General features: G+C 43.3%; 1 non-coding gene across 1 annotated transcript; it reads right to left on the reverse strand.

The window, feature by feature from the left end:
- Positions 1 to 16,701: 16,701 nt before the first annotated feature.
- Positions 16,702 to 16,806, reverse strand: LOC130839464 (U6 spliceosomal RNA). Its single transcript, XR_009049855.1, has one exon. It is a non-coding gene; the product is annotated as a U6 spliceosomal RNA (small nuclear RNA).
- Positions 16,807 to 17,614: the final 808 nt, after the last annotated feature.

Here is a 17,614-nt window from a genome sequence, read left to right on the forward strand (position 1 = left end):
CTGGTAAATGGACACCCAGTCCTGCCAATGGGGGAAAGGGGGAGGGTTTGCCTTATGGAAGAGCTTGCACAAAACACTTGGAGGTTAGAGCAACAAATATCATTGCAGATGCAAATAATTCCTATTAGGATATTCTTTTAAAATAGGTCAATCTCTTTTCAAAAATAATTTTGCCAATATAAAGCCTATACCCTTTCCTCCACCACCACTAAAAGGTATATGTCTAATCAGTTCATAGAACAGTTCCAAGCAGAAACTAAGTTTTGAATCATCTGCCAATGGCTGCTATACACTGGAACTGATCATAGAAGAGTTGCTGCTTTTTTATATAAATTTATTTATTTATTTATTTACTTACTTACTTACTTTTTTATTTATTTATTGGCTGAGTTGGGTCTTTGTTGCTAAGTATGGGCTTTCTCTAGTTGTGGAGAGCAGGGGCTACTCTCCATTGTGGTGCACAGGCTTCTAATTGCAGCGGCTTCTCTTGTTGCAGAGCACGGGCTCTAGGGATGCAGGCTTCAGTAGTTGTGGCATGTGGGCTCAATAGTTATGGCTTGCAGGCTCTAGAGCACAGGGTCAGTAGATGTGGCACACGGGCCTAGTTGCTCCGCAGCATGTGGGATCTTCCCCAACCAAGGATCAAACCCATGTCCTCTGCATTGGCAGGCAGATTCTTAACCACTGTGCCACCAGAAAAGTCCCAACAGTGGCTCTTTAAAGCATACATATGCTGGCTCTGCCTGGAGCAGGGATCTCAATCCTCCCTGCCTATTGGAACCATCTGGAAGCCCTATTCGTAGAGGCATGGATTTCATTGTTCTGACATAAGACCAGGCATGAGGATTTTTTTAAGATAAATGTTTTCTTGTGTGCAGCCAGGACTGAGAGCTACTGGCCTAGAAATAGGAGACAAGACTGAGAATTATTAATTAAGCAGACTTTACTGAGAACTTATGGTGTGGCAGGCACATTGCTTAAAGGATAGTGGGCTTTCTCCGTGGTGGGATCCTAAAATCTCATGCTCTGTGGCTGGTACTATTATCAGACAAAAGATGAAGCCATCTGAAAGGCATCTGTGCACACACTTCTTTAGGAAGGAGCTGAACTCTAGACGTCCTATTTTATTCAAGCAAGACCGCAGTGCTCAACACAGCCACCAACGGCAGAGAGTAAATCTGTAGCGACAAGGGAGGATCTGAGACAGGCAGAGATATGAGCACAAAGACTGTACATTAAAGAAATCTCCGGCAATTCCAGAATATTGACAAAGGTACATGCTGATAGCCAAAGAGCATGTAAGGATTTTAATACCACATTTCCAGTTATGACTAGAGAAGCATAATTAGGTACTAAATTACAATGTTAATATTCATTTGAACAAATAAGTACTTGTAGTCTTAGTATCAGGGCCCTGGGAGGGCAGCAGAGGAGTTGATTAAATGGACAGAGAGTTTCTTTGAACGAGTTTCATCGTGAGTTTGGTGAGGTCGGCTCTCAGCGAAGTCTTTAGAGGTCAAGACATGGACCATGAGTGGTGTCATTTCTCCTTTTGTAGCTACAGTCAACAGATTCAGAATGAAGCAAATAAACATACAAGCAATTACAAATTACGGCCCATAATACATGCTAGAGAAGAATGGCTTGGGGGGTGGCGGGGAGCCCAGGAGAAGGCCACTGTGAGGAAGGCCATTCAGGACAGCGGATACAGGGTGCACAGATACACAGATGCACAGAGGCAGGGATGTAGGGATGCAGGGGTGCATGGTGTGGGAGGAAGTCCTGAGCAAAGCCACTCAATTTTTCTAGCAAGGAAAGGGGTCTTGCTGAGGTCTCCTGTTATTGTGGACTTATCTATTTATACTTCCATTTCACCCAAAAAGAGTCTGAGGTAGGGCTTACCTGCCATGTGCAAGAAAATTAAAGTCATTCCCTAAGAAGGGCAAAAGCAAATTGAAGTAATGAGGAGGAGGGCAGGGGACAGGGAGGTTAAGAGAAAAAGAAGAGAGGGAGAAACACGCACACACACACACACACTCACACACACACACACACACACGGCTACCTATTTGAGATCCTTACTGAAGTCCAAACCTTAAATAGAACACAGTTCTTTCACCCATTTCCCTAGGAATTGGTTATCTTCCTACCCAATTTCTTTGGGCTTCATACAAAAGGTAAGATTCCATATTAAGCAATTCTAATTAGCTGGGGCCATCTCCAGTATGCAACAAAAGCAAATCTATCACCAGCTGTGGGGAAAAAAAAACAGTCCTCAGCTCCCCCAAACCCCAAAACACATAAGCTCAGCATTTTAACTGGCTGGGGTAAGAGCAATTATTTTCATTAATGGAGCTCATTTTTATTTTATTGGGCTTTTTTACTATCAGATTAAAAGCATGTTTTTATTGTAGTTTTTTCTAATGCAATCTTAGATGATGTGCTCAGAATGAATGGAATAGTTATTGTTTTAATTATTTTTTCATTTTGTGTTTTTATTTCATTTGTTCCTTTTATTTACTACCCTTAAGTTTGCCGTAATAATACAGGCACTGGGTGCTGGGAGGCCTCCAGTCAGCACCCCTGCAGTTGGCCTCTGCTAAAGGCCAAGGAACAGGGAAAGTGCCAGCACACTGATGCTTTCAGAATCCAGGGGTTGCCCAGCCCACAGCACAGCCCTACTGATGAGAGCACACAGGGTGAGCCCAGGTCATGGTTCCCGTCTGCTCCTGCTCCTGCTCTGAGCTGCCCTGGCTCACTGGGTAAAGAAAAAGTTGGTAGATAAGCCAAGGGGCATGTTACTCACCCGCAGCCATGGTTGCCCAGTTCCCTATGGAAAACTCATGGATTTCAACATGCAGAGACACACAGCTGGACTTGGACTTGTGTTCACTGTTCATGAAGGGAAGAGAAGACCACAGTGGCTATCCAGCAAATCCAGATGTCTCAGCCACCCCGTGGGCTTGGGCAAGTAGGATTTCTAGAGTCCTCATTTGGCACTAGAAATGAAGCATGTTGAGTTTGCTGTCTAGGGACAAGTTGAAAAATTATCAGACACATAAATGCCCATAACGACCTGAGGAAGGCCTTATTTGGTGCCATGTGTGCACTGAGGCACTCTCTCTCTCTCCTCTCTCTGGCGATGCCCTCCTCTGTGATGGAAGAGGACATGCACCTTCGGCAGAGAGGCCTGGGTAGTGCTTGTGCCTACCAATGCCCCCCTCTCTCCCTGTGGCTTCACACCACCTTCCCTTTCCTGATTCCCCTGCCTGCCTAGCCCCATCTTCAGGAATGGTCCCCAAAGTATGCTGTAAGTTCCCAAATTCTTTGGCCTGTGAATTTAATTTTTAAGCTCTTTATTGAAATATAATTGCTTTACACTGTTGTGCCAGTTTTTGCTGTACAATAAAGTGAATCAGCTGTATTTATACATATAACCCCATATCCTCTTCCTCCCTTGACTCCTTCTCACCTTCCCTATCCCAGCCCTCTAACTCATCACCCATCATCGAGTTGATCTCCCTGTTATGCAGTAGCTTCCCACTAGCTATCTATTTTACAGTTGGTAGTTTATATATGTCAGTGTTACTCTCTCACTTTGTCCCAGCTTCCCCTTAGCCCCCACCACGTGTCCTCAAGTCCATTCTCTCCATCTGCATCTTTATTCTTGCCCTGTCACTGGGTTCATTGGTACCATTTTTTTTTTGATTCCATATATGTGAGTTAGCATACAGTATTTGTTTGTCTCTTTCTGGCTTACTTTGCTCTGCATGACAGACTCTATGTCCATCCACTTCGCTACAAATAACTTAGTTTCATTCATTTTTATGGCTGAGTAATATTCCATTGTATAAATGTGCCACATCTTCTTTATCCATTCATCTGTTGATGGGCATTTAGGTTGCCTCCATGTCCTGGCTATTGTAAATTGTGCTGCAATGAACATTGTGGTTCATGTTTCTTTCTGGATTATGATTTTCTCTGGGTATATGCCCAGTAGTGGGATTGCTAGGTCATATGGTAGTTCTATTTTTAGTTTCTTAAGGAACCACTGTACTGTTTTCCATAGTGGCTGTACCAATCTACATACCCACCAACCGTGCAGGAGGGTTCCCTTTTCTCCACACCCTCTCCAGCATTTATTGTTTCTAGATGTTTTGATAATGGCCATTCTGACCAGTGTGAGGTGATACCTCATTGTGGCTTTGACTTGCATTTCTCTAATGATTAGTGATGTTGAGCATCTTTTCATGTGTTTGTTAGCCATCTGCATGTTTCCTTTGGAGAAATGTCTACTTAGGTCTTCAGCCCATTTTTGGATTGGGTTATTTGCTTTTTTGATATTGAGCTGCATGAGCTGCATGTATATTTTGGAGATTAATCCTTTGTCAGTTGCTTCATTGGCAAATATTTTCTCCCATTCTGAGGGTTGTCTTCTTGTCTTATTTATGGTTTCTTTCACTGTGCAAAAGCTTTTAAGTTTCATTAGGCCCCATTTGTTTATTTTTTATTTTATTTCCATTGGCCTGTGAATTTAAATCTAGCGAGCATCTAAAGATCATATTAGTACCCTTTTCAAAGGACTTCCCATCACACTCAAATGAAAATACTTGCAGAACTCATGAGGCCACTTCCATCTGAGCCTTTCTGCCCATCCACCCATCCCTGCAAACTCATCTCACTCCAGTCACACCAGCCACCCCAAAGAAGCCCAGCCACCCTCAACCTTGGAGGGTCCCCCCACACCTCTTCATGACTCCATCTCTAGAGGGAATTCTCAGAGAGGCCTCCCTGCCTTCCCCCACCACGTCCTGGGCCCTCATCTGTCTTCATGTTCATCATGTCACCTGTCACTTGTGACCTGACATCATTTATGCTCCTAAAGATTGTCCATCCATTGGAATGAGCAGAGTGAGGGAAAGTGCTGTATCCCTGGGCCTTGCAGAGCAGCCCTGGGCACTTGGAAGGTGATCAACAAATATTTGTTAGAAGACACCTAGAACTCTCATTTACCGCTGTTTCCCCAGCACATGGAACAGTCTTCCATGTATAGTATGTGGTCAGTATATGCTTAGTGTACAGGGACAAGCCAAGAAAACACTGGACATATCAGTGCCCAGAAGTGCCTGACCAAGGACTTCTTTGTTGTCAATCTGGTTCCAACGGATAAATCAGGGATTTCCGGAGGTGAACCCAGGACTCAGTTTCCTCCTTCCAGCCCTCCCCAAACCAACAGAATACTGCTGAGACCTTGTGATTTTGTTTCTTAACAAAGAAAAGGTATCTAAGGCTTTAAAACTCCACACAGTTCACTTCTTTATGAATGTTGAATCACTAACTCAGTTTATTGCATCCTTTGAGTCGTGCATGTCTCATTTCATAAACCATATTCTTTCTAAATTACCATTTTACATAAGGATTGAAACAGAATATTGAATTCAGTTTAACAGAGTCTCAGCACTAATTTCTGGAAACAAATTCCACTTAGCAAAAGATCCTATTCTCTTAAGAGAAGTGAACACTGCATCTAAAGAACTATTTTTTTTTCCTAAAGATAATTTGGAAGGAGCTCTCCTACCTTGGCGAGAATGCCCAGATTTAAGTTACATAAACAAAAGAGGTCCATTTATCATGACCCACTCTCAAGTGTCAGGGCTCTGTGTCATTCTGGACATCGGGCATGAAGTCACCAGCTCCAGGGACTGGTAAATTGTGCTTCCACGATGCCCTTGTGAATTCCATAGCAAATAAAATTATATTTCACCCAGAATTTTAGAACAATAGGGGGCCAGTCAGGCAAGGGGTTCTTGACTTAAGTTAGGCAGACTTTTGTTAGTTATTTTTGCCAAATATACCTTACCTTTAAAAAGTGCTGCAAGAGATAACAAAGTTGTGGGCCATACATCTATAAGAAGAAAATATTCAGCACCCATGCATAATTGTGTGTCATTTAGCTGGCAGGATATGGAATGCAAGTTGGGACCCTGTGGTTCAGTCCTCAAGTTGAACTGCATGCAGACTTCTGCATTGGTTTGCCAGGAATAACTGACTGCTGATAATTATTATTACATATTAAGTATATGTTATACAAATTATGTAATTAAATATTATATAAATATAATCATAAAAATGATAACAGACAACACTTCTTGAGTGATTTTTCCCTGCCGAATGCCATTCTAAACCCTTTATAGGTGTTACCTTGTTGAATCATCACACCTACAGTACCAGGCAGTACTATGATCTCTCATTTCAAATGAACAGATTGGAGCACAGAGAGGTTGGGTGGATCGGTCAAGATCACGGAGCTGGTAAGTGGTCATGTAAGCTCTGGCCCCAGATGCCATGATGAAAATGAAGGCAAGTGAGGGCCCAGGAAGTGATGGAGAAGGTGAGCAGGGTGGCCTCTCTGAGAATTCCCTACTGGAATAGAGTCATGAAGAGGTTGGGGGGAGTCTCCAGGCAGAGAGCCCCCTGGACTCCCTCAAGGGTGCACTGATGTGGCTGCCCAGCAATGGGCAGATGAGCCTAGGGGACAGGAAGGCTCAGATCACATTGGCCTCATGGGTGGGATCTACAAGGAGTTAGGCTTCTACTTTGAATGTAATGGGAAGCCCTTTGAGAAGGGTGCTAACATGATCTTTAAACCTTTGCTGGATTTAAATTAAGAGGTTGGGAAACTACAGCATTCTTTGGGGACCATATCTTGTGCAATTTTAATCTCCTTCCAGGTAATGCTGATGGTTGTTGGGAATACGGGATGGTGCATTGAGGAAACTGTTTCCCCAAATGCCCAGCATCCTAATCCTGCCAGGGTTTATGCTCTTGGACATAGGCATCTGGAGTCTCACCTTCCACTTCTCACTCACTCCATTTCTCACCTTTTACGCAGAAATTGTCCAGTCTCAGCTGAAAAAGCAAAGCTGGGCTGCAGCACTGGTATCTGGGGGCCGGAGCCGCAGGTTCAGTCTTGGGGGGTTCAGTCTCTGTCAGCCACGCGCTCAGACGTCTATTTCCGAAGACCCTGCACTGACCGACTCTCCAGGTAGCACTACAGACTGCCATCCTCATTCTCCGCACACATCATCTTCATCCTTAGGGTTTCCTCACTACCCCTTGCTCTCTTCCAATTTGAATTAACTCTACAAGACTCTCCTGGCTCAGGCATGTACACCCAGAACATGAGAGCACGTGAACATCAGAGCATGTGTGCGCACACCCAGGATGTCAGAACACGTGTGTGCACACTGAGGACATCAGAACATGTGTGTGCACACCCAGGACATCAGAACATGTGTGCACACCCAGGACATCAGAACACATATGCGAATGCCCAGGACATCGAAACACGTGTGCACATGCCCAGGACATCAGAACACGTGCTCATACCCAGGACATCGGAACATGTGTGTGAATGCCCAGGACATCAGAACACACGTGCACATACCCAGGACATCAGAACAGAGTCGGCTAGCGCATTCATCAGACTTCAGAGACGTGTGTTGTTGGAGGGAATTCGAGGATTGTTGGTTTCACTTTTCTCCAGCCCAGTAATGAGGGGAAAGAGAAGAGTGAGCAAGGGGGAGGGGCTGAGTCCCTTTGAGATAACAAAGAATGAGCTGTCACTGAACACCATCAGCGATGGCTTATGGGAGGAGGCTTGTCACGGGGATATGAGCCTACAGGGCTGCGGACATCTCAACTGTGAGGTGTCCGTCAAGAGGACGTGGCAGTGTCAGCCTAGCTCAGACAGCATCTACCTGCGAATGTCGAAACTGGCTTGAAGGCTAGTATTTGTTCCTCTGGACCACTCCCTCATTATTTCTTTATTCTGATTACTTCTGTCCGTTCTGACCCAGCAAGAGAAAGAAACACAGGAGACTGAGACAGAGCGCCCTGAGTGTTCTTTGCTTTGAGTTGGTGTCTGAGGCCCTGCTGCTATACAGCACACACCCAGGGCCAAAGAGGGCACCTATAAAAGGGGCTTCTCTCCCAAACCCTGATGCTCTACACACATGCCCGTGCACGCGCGCGCGCGCGCACACACACACACACACACACACACACACACACACAGAGTGCTGGAGAGCCTCCGGCACAAACTACTACCACTCATGCACACAGGAAGTACTGGATTTAATGGCTGGGCTTATCTTGTGCAACATTCCCAAGGCTCCATTTTTCATTAAGCAATTTTTAAAGAGTTTTATGACCCCGTGAACAATAATTTTTTTTAGTGAAAGCAGACTAAATTGTAAGTGGCGGTAATTACACCAAACTAATTGTAGGCAAAATTAGTAAGAGGTCAGATCCGTTTGGTCGCAAAAGAAAATATATGCTTGGATCACACCTTAAATGATCTCTAGGAAATTAATTCATCATGGAAAAAAGGAATCTTCCTAAATTAACAGTGGTCTCTCCAAGAACATTCTCAGGAAATAAGGTTTCTTCTTTGGTTTTGTTTTTTGTTAGCTATCCAGTGTGTATGGGGGTGTGTGTGTGTGTGTGTGTGTGTCTGTGTGTGTGTCTGTGTGCGTGTGTGCACATACACACTGGTATTGGAGGGCAGGGTTATTATAGGTTTTCACAGCACCAGCCCAGACAACTAAGAGCCTCCTTAGTGGGGCACAGAATGTGACCTAGACGTCAGGAGATTTAGGGTCATCCTAGTGCCCTGAAAGGTCATGGTGGGACCTTATCCTGCTCAATCATTCTCTCCTAAATGGGATCAGCCCACTTTAAAAATGTCTCCCAAACAAAGCATGATTGGAAGCTGCAGGGACGTCTTAGCGTGGAAGATGTGCATTTGATGAAAGCAGTACAGAGGCCATGCAGGGTTGACTGATGTTCCCACAGATGTCAGACTCATGATGACCCAGATTCCATGTGCACTGAAGTTCACAAAAGCAGAAGTACTTCTTTCATGGGATTTGAGTCCCAAGGTCACTACAGCTAAAATCCTATATATGTAGTCGAATTACCCTTGAGGTCCAATGTGAAGAACCAAGTTGGAAAGTGACATTTCATCTCTCAAGTAGTCTTCAATTTGGGGGCTCCAATTCCTGACTCATTAGGAGATGACCAACTCAAGTACCTGGTTTGTGTTTATGGGCCATATTGCATAAATCACATCTCTTTAGACCCTGGAATCCACTCAGCATGGAACAAGGATATGCCTAGAGGCATATTGATGTGAGACCTACCTAAGGGAAGGTCAGACACACACCCAAGCCTGTGCTCTGATTGGTGGTGAGGTCACACAATTCAGACTCTTCGGAGGCCTTCCTTCTCACTTGCTGAACACTTGAAATTGCTTGACTTAAACATGTACATCACAGATTCCCATTAGAGCCACCTTCACGGAAGTGTCTCCAGCCCGAATTTGCATGGAAATATACCAGTGAATTTCATAATAAGAAAACAGGGAGGTCGGATGGCTGGGGAGGTGCTTTGAGAAGAGCATGGATTATTGCACACCTGGGGAGAGTCCAGAGCAGCCGCTTCACTCTAATGTAGGAGTGCTTTACAAAACAGAATAGGAGGTATTAGGATAGGTGAATATCCAGGAGGATGAAAATTAAGTGCCTCTCACCTACGCATGCACAGTAGATGTTGGTGTTCCTCTGACCTGATGCTTTTTGGATTGAAATAGCCATAGCTTCTGCACATGCGTCCAGTGATGTCAGGTACCCATGTGGTGAGAAAGGAGGCCAGCAGAAGCTCTTCTGGTCTGTGTCGTGCCTTTACCATTTGGGTCCTGGGTAAGGGTCATCCAGCCTGTCGCAAAATGTGTCCAATGAGGAGTATCATCTGAGTACTCAGTGACCATTTATGTCCCTGCGATGAAAGGATGTCCTCACTCTTCTCAGCCCCCCTGGCTCCCGACAAACCATTATCTGAGCATCTACACCTTATCAAGGCAAAATGGGTCCCTCTAGCAGTCTCACACACCAAGATCTGGGATGGGGGGGGATCATTCCATTGTGAGCCCAGTGGTAAATTCAAAACAACCGTATGGCAATGGGGGTCAGAGAAGACAGTGTGTGCCAGGACTTAAATAGGACTGAGAACTGGGGAATCTATTCCAGGGCAAGGAGGTCCCTGTAGACTTTTTCCCATGGCAGATCCTGAGTTACCTCCTTTGGCTTGGTTCACAAGATCCTTCACGGCCTGGCCCTGCCTACGTTGTGGAGCTGCATTGCCTACAGCACTCAAGCCATCTGAGACTACCTCTGTGCCTTTGACTTAAATATGGTATTCCTTCTGGATCTCCCTCCCTGCTACTTCTCCACCCACCTAAATAATCCCCCCTCATCCTTCAAAACAAGTCAGGCATCACAGCCTAGGGGATGGTATGGGAGGGGGTGGTTCTCACCTCTCACATGCGATGGGTGTTCCTGCTCTGTTCTTCATAGATTGCAGAGCTTTCAGCCCAACAAGCACTTTTCATGCTGTATCCTAATCATCAATTACCTACTCCATGGCCGTCCCACCTTCACCAGGTCTTGAGCCTCCACCCCAGCAAGTGCGTCTGTGAGCCCACGGTCCAGCCTCATGCCTGGAAGGGCGAGCCTTCTATAAATGTTTGTGAAATGAATGAATAGATCATGCTACGTCCAAGTCACTCTTCGGCGGTCACGTCAAACTCTCCTTGGTCAGTTTTCAAAAATGAGCAGCACTTACAGGAAAATACAATCTAGCATACGCTCACTTCGAGAAAATTCCACACCAGGCTTAAAAGCATGGTTTTGTCCAGCATTCTGGACCCAAAAGGCAGAGACCATCTATGTCCCTGTGATGAAAGGATGCCCTCACTCTTCCCAGCCCTCCTGGCTCCCGACAAATTGATTCAACGTCAGGGAGGAGGAGGAGGAGGAGAATAGGAGGAAGGTTAGGAGGATGAAGATAGATAGATTCACAAAGAAACTGACTTTGCACCTGTCTTATCCAACTACCTGAGCTCCCCAGACAGTGAAAGCCTGCGTGCAGACCCCTGGCCCCAAGGGAGAAATTCTCCAGCAAATCCTCATGGGCTCTGGCTGAGAAAGGTCCTCAAGAGAAAAGCCCAGTCAGAAGTTCAAGTTTTGCAAGAGACAATATGGCTGCAACAACTCAGATACACCCTGAAATCTTTCAGCGGTGGCTTCAGCCAAGTAGCTACAAGAAGGGCCCTCAGAGATACAAAATCTAAGAAAAATAGTCCTGGCATCTAATTACAACAGTGCAGTTTGCTGCTTTTATCTGTAATTGGACTGTATAGTCTTTCATTCTAATTTACTTTACATCTAAACTGTGATAATCAAGACAAGCAAAACAGAATGGTCTCTAACTGGCTCTCCTACTGACACCCGTTAATGCCTAATTATAACAACTAAATTAAAAATGCGACTGTAAAGAGGTGGAATATCAGTTTGAAGCATTTAATTCTGTGAAAAGAAGTAGAGATTTTAAATCCTAAGTAAGAAAATCAATATTATGCCTCATTATATTGGTATTGCTAAACAGATTAATGAAATTAAGTATTTTGTTGTGTTGCTTTTCTCTTTCCCAATGTTATCCGGATGTAATGATGGTTTGTAATGAAGGAGTACTGCAGGGGAAGTCTAAATGGAGAGCCAATTTATATACCGAAATTGGGAGATAGCTAATCTCGTTTATAGAGCAAAGGTTTTCTTTTGATATGGTCAGATTTTCAGATAGGCGTCATGGGTCTGGACTTTTGCAGTCTCATGGAGCAAAAGTAAATTCAACCCAAAGCTAAGGGAAGGTGCTTTCTCTCCTCATCTCACGGGGGGATGTGTCAACAGGGACAACCTTGACAATGCCAGCATTCACAAACCCTACAGTGTGGGACAAGCATCCTTGAAGCTCCCTGTGCCGGTGGCTACCTGGTCTCTCCCAGGCTGAAAATGGCCATCCATGAACATGCAGAATGTGAGGGACAGAGGGAAGCAGGGCAGATGAATGGACGATTTGCCACATCTCCAAGAGCCATTTGGTTGTGTGGAATCTGAAGGAGAAACGGTGAGGTGAATCCACGGTTCCAGTTTGGCAACAAAGCTTGGGAGTAGAAGGACCAAGGTTCTCACAGGGAAGGTGTGCAGTTCCTGGGTTGGGTGAAGCAGCGCACACGCGTCCCTGACAAGGTGGCAGCCACATGCCCACGCAACCGGCCCCGTAGGCTTGTGTTTGCTTGCTTACTTTTCTTTTCTTCCTTTCTTCCTTCCTTCCTTCCTTTCTTTCTTCCTTCTTTCTTTCTTCCTTCCTTTTTCATTCCTTCCTTCTTTTTCTTTCTTTCTTTCCCTTTCTTTCTTTCTTACTTTTTATAATTGCCCAACCAAAATCTAAGTTTTTTAAGTCAAAGTCAATATAGAACTCAGAAAACTAAAATTGGCAAATGCTGACAGTGTGAGTCACCATGTGAGTCATCCGTCTTAGTGCCCATGCCACAGAGATGCACTAAGGCAGATCTTTGAAGAATAAAAAGATCTTGAGAGAGAGACTAACCATTTCGAGGAATCTTTAGAAATTTTGTGGAATTGGATTTCCTGACCAGAAAGGTACTATGAGTGAACAACTTGAGGGTTATGGTTTCCAGACCTCTTCTGGGGCCAAGGACTGTATAACAAAGAATCAGGCTGAGGTCCTGCACCCTGGAGCTTCCATTTATATGTGACTCGGTCCTGTAGGGCTGCTAGACCCAGCAGGCAGAGGGACGTGGAGCTGGGGCCCCACCTGGAAGGAAAATCCAGTTTCAGTGAACATACCTAGAACTTCTAGACTGGAAAGTCAAGAAAGAAGACATGTTAATTTCCACTTACATTTAAATAGTAATTTTTGAAAAAAGAAAATTTCATTCTGAATTTTGCATGTGTCATCACCTTTTCAGATTCTGGGGGCTTTTACCCATCTCGTAAGCACATGCATGACATGAAGGTAGGGATGACGGTGCCCTGGAGGCCGAGATCATCACAGGCTCGGGAGAGGTCACAAGCCCCTTCAGAAAGGGAGAGCATAGCTCCTGATCCTGCAGGACCGGACATGTCTCTAATTGTCCCAATGCTGTGGGCACTTGGAAAGCAAGCGCTGCAACCTCCCACCAGGTCCTCCTCTCAGCTGCACAAACAAAGCCAAATAAAAACTGCTGGCAGTCGCTGATCCCACTGTGACAGCTGTGGTGCCTCTGCGCCATCTTGTCTGCTCTTAAAGGTTTTTTTTTTTTTAACTGCAAACGGACAGATGTAGCTTGTCCCTTCCATCTTGTCTACCATGCTGCAGGAACACCTGTGGAAGAACAGGTCCCTACAGAAATCCTTGACTTCCATTCAGATGGCTTGAGAATAAGCCAGCCGGCTCAGCAAGCCCATCTGCAAATGATTCGGGGTTCTCCTGCACACATTTGCTCTAGACCTGGAGAAAGTCTCAGAATCACCCACAGAATAATCCCAAGCACATGGCATCACCGCCACTTACAAGCACATGATCTTTACAATGTGTACACCTTCATCCACACACGTGCTGAGGACCTGCTATGTGCCACCTGGCCTTGAGGTCTGTGGGCTGACTCTTGGTTCAGCCCACTCCCCATCCCACAGGCTGCTTCTGTTATCTGGCCTGTGTCCACTTGGCCATGGCTTTAGGAGCAGAACCCCTACAGCTAGTGAGGGCTGTAAGGCCTCTGGTCATCCCCATATTGTTTCTTCTGGTTTCAGACAAAGTGGCTCCTTACCTGGTGTGGAAAACCGACATAGAAGCCCACCAGAGTGAATGCTATTCCTTAGGACCAAGAGAGGAGGCATGCTTCTAAGGAGAGTCCGGGCTAGGGGGTGTCCCCTGCTCTCAGCCTGACTCTGGGCACCTTAGAATTCCCCAGCTCCATCCACACCTTTAAAGACCATTTGCCTAGTACTTTGTTTCATTAGCAGGGATGATGGAAGAGCAGTGACACAGCTTATGACTTTGTGTGACATCTGCCTCTTTTTCTTAACCTTACATGTTTCAGGCCACAGCTTTCACTGTGTAACAAGCCACCCCGAAACTTAGTGGCTTAAAAACAACCATGTTTGGTTTAGGTCGCGCTTCTGTGAGTTGGCTGGGTGGTTCTTCCCATTCAGGCTGGCTCCGCTAGTCACAGCTCTACTCACACATCACACATGCATCCATGGTCAGCTAGTGAGTAGGCTGGTGGTTGGAAGTTCTAAGGTGTCCTTGGTCAGACTTCTGGCAGCTGGCAGGCTGTTGGCCAGGGTGATGAGAGAGACTGGGCCACATGGCTCTCATCATGCAGCAGCCCAGCCCTGGCTTCCTCACATGCTGGCCACAGCAAGAGAGTAAGGCCGAAGCATTTCAAGTCTCCACCTATAGCATGTTTTCTACTGTCCCATTGACTAAAGCAAGTCCCACAGCCAAGACCAGAGTCTGTATGGAGGGCACCTAGAGCTTGGATGCCAGGACAGGAGGGATTTGTGGCTATTTTTGCATCCACCACAGTTGTCTTTTTTTTTTTTTTTTCATTTTCTAGTCTCTTTAATTGAATGACTCAATCATTTATTTCCAACATTTAGTATTTATAAATGATGCACAAGTTCAGCTTTGATTCCCTCTTTCGTACATGAATATTTAGAAAGGCATTTTTAAAATGCAATCACATTGAATTTTTTGCCTGACATTTTCTTTATTTCTACTTTTACTATATTTTATGTAATAATTTGGCTTGAATTATTTCTATTCTTTAGGTTTTTTTAAGCTGTAGGTTGTGTTTAATTCTCAATATACCATGGATATTTGAAAAATGTATATTTTTGTTTGACACAAATATACAGTGACAAGTATATGTAGATTAGATATGGATATAGAACCAAGCTTGTTGGTAGTGTTTTAAAATTTTCCCTACTTTTATTATCTGCCTGATCTGTTAATTTCTGAGAGGAGAATGTCATGTTATTTTCATGGGTTTTCACTTGATGTATGTCTGTGCTGTGTTGTACAAGGAATTAAGAATTAATTATTTGTATAAGAACTATATAATTTTTTATATTCCTGATGAAATGAACTTTTATCAGAATAAAACAACTCTTTTTTATCCTACTTAAGGTTGGTTACATAGAATTTTCTGTCCTATTGGCATGGGCCAAGAATTGATAGAGCCATAGTAGTAAGAGTGCTGGTTACTAGTTCATTTATATGGTGAGTAGAATTATGAATTAGTGTGCTTTCTTGGAGTAAAATTTGTCAATATAGTTAAGATTATAAAAATGTTCACCCTATTTTAAAATTGAAATTTTATTGAGATAATTATAGATTTGCATTCAGTGGAAAGAAAGAACACAGAGAGATCCCATGTTACAGTTTTTACCAGTGGTAATATCTTGCAAAACTAGAGTATAATATCACAACCAAAACCATGACATTGATACAATCCACTAGTACCATTCAGATGTCCCCAGTTTTACTTGTACTCACCTGTATATTATGCATTTTTAGTTCTATACAATTTAATCACATGTATAGGTTTGCATATCTACCTCCACAGTCAAGATACAGGACCATCCGTCATCAAAAGAATTCCTTATACTGCCCTTTTACAATCATACCCTCCTCCCTCCCATTCTCCATCTCTTGTCCCTAACTCCTGCATTTATAACATTTCGTCATTTGAAGAACGTTATATAAAATACCACATAGTATGTAGCATTTGGAGATTGGATTTTTTTCACTCAGATAATTCCCTGAAGATTCATCCAAGTTACTTCATGTATCAATAGTTTTCTTATTTTTATTGCTGAGCAATATTTCTTATATATATGTACCACAGTTTAGCCATTTACCCACTGAAGACATCTGAGCTGTTTCTAGTTTGGGACTATTATGAGTAAAGGCACTATAAACATTCACATTCAGGTGCTTGTGTGAATATAGTTTTAATTTCTCTGAGATAAATATCCAAGAGTATAACTTGGGGTTCATATGGCAATTTCATGTTTAATTTTATAAGAAACTGACAAAATGTTTTCAAGAATGGCTATACCATCTTACACTCCCATCAACAAAATATTACTGATCCAGTTTCTCTGCATCCTTTCCAGCATTTGGTAATGTCACTATTTTTTATTGTCACCATTCTGATCTGTATGTAGTGATATTTCATTATGGTTTTAATTTTCATTTCCCTTCTGGCTCATAACGTTAAACATCATTTCACATGCTTATTTGCCATCTGCATATTGTCTTCATTGAAAAGTCTTTTTGTGTCTTTTGCATATGTTCTAATTTGAGTGTTTATTTTTCTTAACTATTGAGTTTTGAGTGTTCTTTATGTATTCAAGATAGTAGTCCTTTGTCGTATAGGTGGTTTGCAAATATTTCCACCCAGTTTGTTGCTTGTCTTTCATCTTCTTCACCTGGACTTTCACAGGGGAAAAGTTTTTAAATTTGATGAGGTCCAATTTATCAAATTTTTCTTTTATAGATTGTGCTTTTGGTGTCAAGTCTAAGGACTCTTTGCCTACCCCTAGTGCTTTTTTTAAATTTATCATAAAGGTTTTATAGTTTTATGTTTCAAATTCATAATAAATTTTAAGTTAATTTTTGTATAAGGTGTGAGGTTTAGTTTGCTATTTTCTTGCCTATAGTCCCCTCACTCCGGCTCTATTTGTTGAAAAGACTATCCTTCCTTTGTTGAGTTGTTTTAAATCCTTTGCAAAAAATATGGACCACTTCATGAATTTCTGTATGATCCTTATGCTGTAACCATGTTAATCTTGTCTATATCACTCCAAATTTTTGTTATATGCACTACCAAAGTGGGTTACTGCTCATACATTTTGACTCATTTCCACTTATGGAAATTCATTTCTGAAGATGAAGTTATATGGCCAAGGCTATTCAGTCTAGAATTATCTATAATAGCAAACAAAAGAAGGGGGGAACATGTCCAAAAATCATAGGCAGGAAGTATGTTAGTTATCCATTGCTGTGTAACAAATGACCCCAAAACTTAGCAACTTAAAACAACAGCATGGCTTATATCACAATGTCTGTGATATCTGTACATGGCTTATTTGGGTCCTTAAATGAGAAAGACTGCTCTCAGATGGCAGCTGAGGCTGAGGCTTTTCTCTGAGGGTTCAACTGGGAAAGGATCTGTGCCCAAACTCACTCATGTAGTTGTTGGCAGGATTCAGTTCCTTGCAGGCTTTTAGATAGAGGACCTCAATTCCTCTTTGGTTTTTGGTCAGAGTCTACCCTCAGTTTATTGCTTTGTGGGCTTCTCCATGTTGCAACTTGCTTCATTATAATGAGCAAGCAGAGGGAGTGCAAGAAAGTGCTAGGAGTCTTCTAATCATAGAAGTGACTTCTCATTGATTTTTCTCTGTTCTATTCATTAGAAGCAAATTGATGATCCAGCCCATATTCAAGGTGAGAGGATTACATGGAGTGAGGATACAAGGAGGCAGAGATTTGGGGATCTACATCAGAAGCTGCCTACCACAAGTAAATTACTAGGGCTTATACAATTCAATATTATGCATCCATTGAAATTACCCCAGTAATTGTATGGGGCAATGTGTTGCTGTCATGGGTAATGAAAAGAACCTCAGTGACTTGATTCAAC

This window comes from Hippopotamus amphibius, chromosome 16 (genome assembly GCF_030028045.1).
Source record: "Hippopotamus amphibius kiboko isolate mHipAmp2 chromosome 16, mHipAmp2.hap2, whole genome shotgun sequence".
Taxonomy (NCBI): domain Eukaryota; kingdom Metazoa; phylum Chordata; class Mammalia; order Artiodactyla; family Hippopotamidae; genus Hippopotamus; species Hippopotamus amphibius.